The following is a 7,417-nucleotide window of genomic DNA, read 5'->3' as shown; positions in this document are numbered from 1 at the left end:
CCAATATAAAATAACCCTCAGTTAGATCCACTCTTCTTTTTGTCGGATTGTCATTATGCTCCGATTCTTCGCGAACAAAGCTGAAGGGATGCCTTTCACCCTCGACCACCTCATCAAGTTGTATAGCCTCCGTCTCTTTCGAGGCGGGTTAATAAAACTCCAACGTCGAGCCACCAAGGTGTTGTTCTCGAGTATAGATGAGGACAAGGATCAAGGGTGGATGGAAGTGAGGACTCCTGACCTAATCTCGGCTGATAAAATTTCATTTCCCGAGGAGTAGAATATGAAGTGTAAGTACAATCCTGTCTTTAACTTCCATTTATTGTTTTGTTTCCTTTGTTTCTTTTTATCGACATTCCTTTCTATGATGTAGCGGTATCTTAGATTCCCGGTGCAATTCGTGACCTCAAGAGCTGGGTTCGGAAACTGGCTTCGACCTCCTCTACGTTGAGCGCTCATGGAGCGGTTTGGAAAGGGGCCGATGGGAGGCCAAAAATCATGGTAAGCCTTTTTTCACATACTTGATGATTTTTGCTAAAATGTTTCTTTTCATACTTACTTGACTCCCTTTCATATAGGACTTGGAAAAGACGATGTCATGAGTCCCCTGTCTGGGGAGTAGGAGGTTTCACCCCCGGCCCCGAAGCCGGCGAAGGATAAGAAGTGAAAAAGGGTCTCGACCACCGTGACTCTAAAGCCCAAGAAGAGTAAGGCTCGTAAGTCGAAGAAAGACACCACTGTCCTTCCTACGGATGTAGTTCAACGACTAAGAGACGAAGAAGAGAAAAATAAAGATGATGGCTTCGAGCTGGTGGCTCGAATGAAGAGGAGCACCCAAGCCCCAAAGTCCGTTGAGCCGATGAGGGTCAAAGAGATTTAGCCTCGAATAGAGGAGATCTCGGAAGAGGACCCGAGCAAAGGCCCTGAGTTGTCGGAAGCCGAAGATGTCTCTCGCTGAAATAAGCAATCGATGAGTGTGCCTAAATGGGCTGGCGCCAATGCCCTTCAAAATGAAGAGAACGCCCCAAGTGACTTGCTTAGAGCAATAGAAATTGGCGATTTGCCGATCCTCCCTACATTTTCTGAGGGGCAAATTCAGGAAGCCCAGTCTATGTGGACCCCCGATGTGGTAAGAGCCCACTAGGGATGGCAATGGGGCGGGGCGAGGCAGATGCGGGGTGGGGTGGGGCGGGGCGGGGAGGGTTTTGTTTGATGCGGGATGGGGCGGGTTAAAATAATTTTTAAAATTGTTAAAGCGGGGCGGGGGCAGGTTGCGAGTTCAATGCGAGTTAAATGCGGGGCAACTTAGAATTTTATCTTTTTTGAAACAAAGCAATCATTTCAACTATAATTTCACATTCTTCTTCACTAGCACAAATACTATTTTGATTTATAACTGACCAATTTGCATAAGTCTCACCAAAATCATATTACATAAGTCAAAATATCGTATTAGTAATAGGAAAAGATACTCTAAAGGTTGCTAACGAACTATTCGTTTTTGCATATCACTGGAAGATGAATAAATTTTAAGAAATTGAATAGGTTGCAACATGATAAATAACATTAATTTTTGAAACGTGTTTCCACATCTACAATCCAATGTTATGATGATTAGTAATTAAACAGTCTGCATATAATTTATCTTTATTAAATGGTAAGTTTATATTTTAGTACAAAAATATCATCTGAACAATTTTCAAATAAAGGGTAAAAATGAACATTCAAAATTTTGTGGATATTTTGGTAAATTAACTTTAGACTTGGGAGCTTCCCACTTTTAGTATAATGTAATATGATATGATATAGATAGATATAGATAATAAAATGTCAAACTAGTTTGTTTTAGAAAAAAAATTAAAAAACTGAAAAAATAACTATGCGGGGCGGGATGGGTTGAAAACTAAAAAATTAACTATGCGGGGCAGGGCAGGGCGGGTTGAAATTTTTGTGGGTTTTTCCAAACCCGCACAGCACCCGCCCCATTTCCATCTCTGGAGCCCACGACGAGAAGGACCTTTTTCGTGGTTACTTTACGGGAGCTGAATATGCTATTGACCTGAGTGATGCATCGAGTCTCTTTGATGAGGCTCAACGACTTCTGAACTAGGTAAGTCTCAGCTCCCTTCATCTTTAACACGCTTGTATTTATTTCTTCTTGCCTAATTTCCTTTCCTTCTACGTAGGCCTTGAAACTTCATCGAGAAGCATTTTTGTAAATCTCGGGCAGAGCTGAACCAATGCGAGGCCAATCTTTAGAGGCTCACGGAGAAGAGAAATTCCCTCAAACTTCTCAGCGGGCAAAAAGAAGAGGAGATCAAGGAACTCCGAGCCGAATTGGCCACAACTCATAAAGAATAGACCAACCTGATTGAGAAGGTAATGAAATTTTTTAGAAGCTCGATGTCAATTCGGGAATGACGATCAATACTTCGATTCTGTAGGTTCAGAAGAAGGCCGAAAAGATTGAATAGCTACGTCAAGAGGCCAACATAATGAGGGTGGAGACCTCAGGGTGGAAACAGAACATGGACCGTTTTTCCTCGGAGAAAGATACTGCTCGAGCCAAACTATCATCGGCCGAATGTCAGCTCTAAATCATGAAGGAGTAAAGCTCGGCCCAAGTCAAGAAAATTGAGGAGCTCAAGGCTCCGTTGGCTGCCGGACTTGCAAAGGTTACATCTGAGGAAGAAAAAGTAAAGGCTAACGTGGAGGCGATTGTGGCCGTCCACCGAGCTGATGTTGAAGTCGCTCAAGCTCGAGCAAAGAAAGTTACTGACACCACTCAAAATCGATCATACTGGGCTGTCGAGCATGCCAAGTACTAGTATCAAAGAGAGACTCTCAAGCAAATTCATGCTCATGGAGTTAACCTTGTTGTCGAGATAGAGAACGCAAAAGAGCTCGAGTCCGAAGCAAAAGCATTGCTCTTTTACGATGATGATGATTCCGGGAGCATGAGTTGATACGAGAGCGATGGGAATTCCGATGGTGAGGATGTAGCTCCCGAGGAGAATTAGGTACTTAGGATTTTTTTTCTGAATTTTTGAGTAGGGCCCTGATCGATCCTTATATATACTTTCATATGTATAAAAGATCTCTTTGCTTTCTAACTTGTCTTCGTTTCAATTTCTGCCTTACGAAAATTCTGTTTCGTTCATGCCTTGTTCATTAGGCAATTTGGTCGAAGTCGGACTAATGTAGCCTTTGTGATCGAGTGAGTACTTTATCGAACTCGAAGTAGGATGACCTTTAGGTTTTAGTTGGATGAGGTTGACTTCTCGAACCCAAAAATAAAATCGCCCTTAGGGTCTTGAATTAGGCCGATGTGGCCTTAAGAGAATGGCTTTTTACCCTTTTCAGCTTAGAAAGTTAATCATGTAAGTATTTGTTATGCCTTAGCACGAGATAAATTTTTTGAGGGTTAGTGTTATCGAAACCCTTTATTTCGTTACACCTTAGCGTGAAATAAGCTCATTTGGTAGTTCAAACAATTTGGTACCCCTTAGGATTTTTGAGGGTTGATGTGATCGAAACCCTTTATAAATTTGTTGAGGGTAGCCATTTGAACCGGTTTTATGAAATATTTGAAGATCTATTTTATTACAGAATTTGGATGTCTCCGAACTGTGGTAGTTTGGCTGTAGCCTCTAATTTGAGCTTTGCCTCTGGGGCTTGTTTCTCAATTACATTCCGAACTTGTTCGAAATGGCAGTCCCCGAGTGGGGTGGCCATGGCCTATAAAAATGAGGGTTGCCTTTTTAAAGTCTTATAATCTCGAGATTTTAGTAGTTCGATTACATCGATTTTTCGGACGGCAGTCCCCGAGTACGGGGTAAGTTATTCGAACTCCAGTTGTGATCGGCCCTTAAGCCTGTTTCCACGACAAACCAAAAGTAAGAAATTGTAAAGTAAACTTTTCTCTGAGGCATGAAATATTTGGCGAGGAAAATACTTTTCTCAATATATTATACATGCGTACATGTTTGTCTTTATGGATCGAGTAATGCCCTTACAAAGTTTTACGTATCGGGACCTTGTTGACACTAAGTACCTTCCTTGTAACAAAGTTAACATCCCATGGTGATGCCCCTCCAGTATTCGAGGTTGATTGTAAAAAAGCTTCGGATACTGTTGAATTACCTCAAGGTAGCACAAATAATGGTTGCCTCATTAAAACCTCTCCGAAAAAACCCACTTGGGAGAAAACCTGTCCAAGGGAAAAATCGTTCAACACATGCTTTAAAACCTAAGGACTTTGTGTTTGAGAGTTCCTCGATGTCTTCGATCACACACCTGCAATTGGTTAGTATAAAATACAAATGAAAATGGAGAAGGTCATACCTTAGTATTAATATCGTTTAAAGAGTGATATGTTCCAACTGTTCGGTAATCGCTCGCCGTCCATCGTGCCAAGTTTGTAAAATTCTGTTCCGACGATTTCGAGGACATGAATTCCTTCACAGTTCGGGCCAAGTTTTCCTTCATTTGGGTCTTGAGTGTTGAGGGTGACCTTTTTGAGAACTAAGTCCCCGATTTTATAGTGTCGAAGATTGGCTATTCAATTTTAGTACCTTTCGATCCGCTATTTTTGTGTGACCATTCGAACGAGGGCATCCTATCGTCTTTCATCTACCAGTTCTAGGCTCATATTCATAGCCTCGTGATTTGACTCCTCCATTGTATACCAAAACCTGAAGCTAGGTTCTCCGACTTCAACTTGGATTAGAGCTTTGACCCTGTATACTAAAGAGAATGGTGTTGTCCCCTTACTGGATTTCGACGTTGTTCGATATTCCCAAAGGACCTCGGGCAATACTTCTCTCCATTTTCCTTTGGCTTCGTTCAGTCTTTTCTTCAAATTTTGGATGACGGTCTTATTTGTCGATTCGGCCTATCCGTTCCCACTGGGATGATACGGCGTTGATAGGATCCTTTTTATTTTGTGGTCTTCAAAAAACTGTCACTTTGTTGCCGATGAATTTCTTCCCATTGTCGCATACGATCTCGGCAGGCATTCCAAATTGGCATATAATGTGGTCCAGATAAAGTCTATTACTTCTTTTTCTCTAACTTTCTCAAAGGCCTATGCTTCAACCCACTTAGAAAAATAATCAATCATAAACAAAATGAATTTAGCTTTACCAAAATTTGCAATGAATTTAGCTTTACCCCGAGCTAAGTTCATCATCTTCAATCGATGGTACCAAATTTTCAAGGGCATCGACCTTGCTATTTTGTTCTCGAGGTACGTGTTATAGGGTCCATTCTTTAAATCGATGTAGGGACACCTGCAATTTGTCCAAGTATCTCTGCATTCGATCTTCTCAAACCTCAAAAGTTCTATTGACTTGATTTACCACAATTGAGAGTCGCACTTGGCCTCAATGACCTCCGCTCCTAAGCTCTTAGCTAACTCGAGACTTGCAATTAAAGCCTCATACCTGGCCTTATTGTTAGTTAATTTAGAAGTTTTGATAGATTGTTTGACCGTATTACCTGTGGGTGGCTTCAAAATGATGCCCAGCCCAGATCCCTTCATATTTGAAGCGCTAAGTTTTCTCAGTGTGGGTAAGGTTTGACTAACATAATAGACAGGAAATTTCATACCTTGCTCTTCTTGAACTAAGACCCCACTTATCGCTATCTTTGATACCGCTAAGTACAAGTAAAGTTGCTCGTTCGCCTTTGGGGTGTGAAGCAATAGCGGACTTGACAGGTATCGTTTGAGTTCCTCCAAAGCCTGTTGACACTTTGGGGTCCATGCAAAATTGCTCTTCTTCTTAAGCAGTGAGAAGAACCAGTGGCTCCTATCTGAGGACCTCGAAATAAATCGACCTAGGGCGGCTATTCGTCTTGTTAAACTTTGTACAGCCCTGACATGGTCAACAACTGTGATGTGTTCAATTACCTTGATTTTATCGGGATTGATTTTAATATCCCGATTTGATACCATAAAGCTGAGGAACTTGCTCGAGTTGACCCCGAATGCGTATTTCTCCGGGTTAAGCTTCATGTTTATACCTTCTCAGTATGTCGAAGGTTTACTGCAAATGTTTCAAATGGTCCTCTGCTCGTAAGGACTTAACTAGCATATCATTAATATAAACCTCCATTGGTTTACCTATTTGTTCTTCGAACATTCGATTTACTAATAATTTATAAGTAGCACCAACATTTTTTAGTCTAAACGGCATTACATTATAGCAATAGGTTCCGCAGTTAGTGATGAATGAAGTCTTTTCCTGATCCTTTAGGTTCATCTGTATTTTATTGTACCCAGAGTAGGCATCGAGAAGACTAAGGATCTCATGGCCGACCGTGGCATCGATCATGCTATTGATATTCGGCAAAGGAAAAGAGTATTTAGGGCATACCTTGTTTAAATCCTTATAGTCTGCGCACATTCTAAGTTTTGTTTCCCTGTTTAGAGACTACAACTATGTTTGCTAACCATTCGGGATAGTTTACCTCCCGAATGGATCCTAGCTATATTTAGAAGTTTTGTTACCTCGTCTTTAGTGAATGCATGTTTTACCTCGGACTAATGTCTCCTCTTTTGTTTCACCGGGCGAAACTTCAGGTCCAAGCTTAGTCGATGCGTAGTAATCTCCGGTGGGAACCCTGTGTCATGAACCGAAATTCCATCACTTGTTTTGAAAGTAAATTCTATGTTTCAAGGTCTTAAACTCACTTTTTGTATCACCTCGATTTGCATGCACAGTCCAGGCGCGTTTTCGGAAAGCGTTTATGTGAAAACTAAGAAAAATAAGGAATTTGGCTTTTAAAATTAATTAAAGTTGACTTTCGTCAACATTTTTGGTAAACGGACCTAGACCCGTGATCCGACGATCTCGTAGGGTCCGTAATAAAAATGGGACTTGGGCGTATGCCCGGAATCAAATTCCAAGGTCCCAAGCCTGAGAAATAAATTTTTGAAAGAAATTGTTTAACTAAAATTTTAGGAGTTTTGGAAATGTAAAGATGTTTGAAATTGATGGTATCGGGCCTGTATTTTGGTTTTGGAGCCCAATACAGGTCTTGTATAATAATTAAGTTGAATCTGCGAAGTTTGGTAAAAATCGGAGTTCGTTAGTATAAATCGGACCTTTATTTGAGAAAATGGAAATTTTGATGTTCTTTAGTGAATTTAATAACTTAAGGTTTAATTCATAGTTGTTGATGTTATTTTGATGATTTCATCTCACGAGCAAGTCCGTATGATGTTTTTGGACTTGCGTGCATGTTTGGTTTGGAGCCCCCAGGGCTCGGGTGAGTTTTAGATAGTCCACGGAGTGAAATTGGACTTAGGAAAACTACTGGTGTGTTGCAGGTTTGTAGGCTTTGCAATTGCAAATCCTGGCTCGCAAATGCGAGCTCGCATTTGCGAAGAAAACATCGCAATTGCGAAGAGGGC

Source organism: Nicotiana sylvestris, chromosome 7 (assembly GCF_000393655.2).
Source record: "Nicotiana sylvestris chromosome 7, ASM39365v2, whole genome shotgun sequence".
Classification (NCBI taxonomy): domain Eukaryota; kingdom Viridiplantae; phylum Streptophyta; class Magnoliopsida; order Solanales; family Solanaceae; genus Nicotiana; species Nicotiana sylvestris.
The sequence above is the reverse complement of the archived record's forward strand: the minus strand, read 5'-3'. Positions refer to the sequence as shown.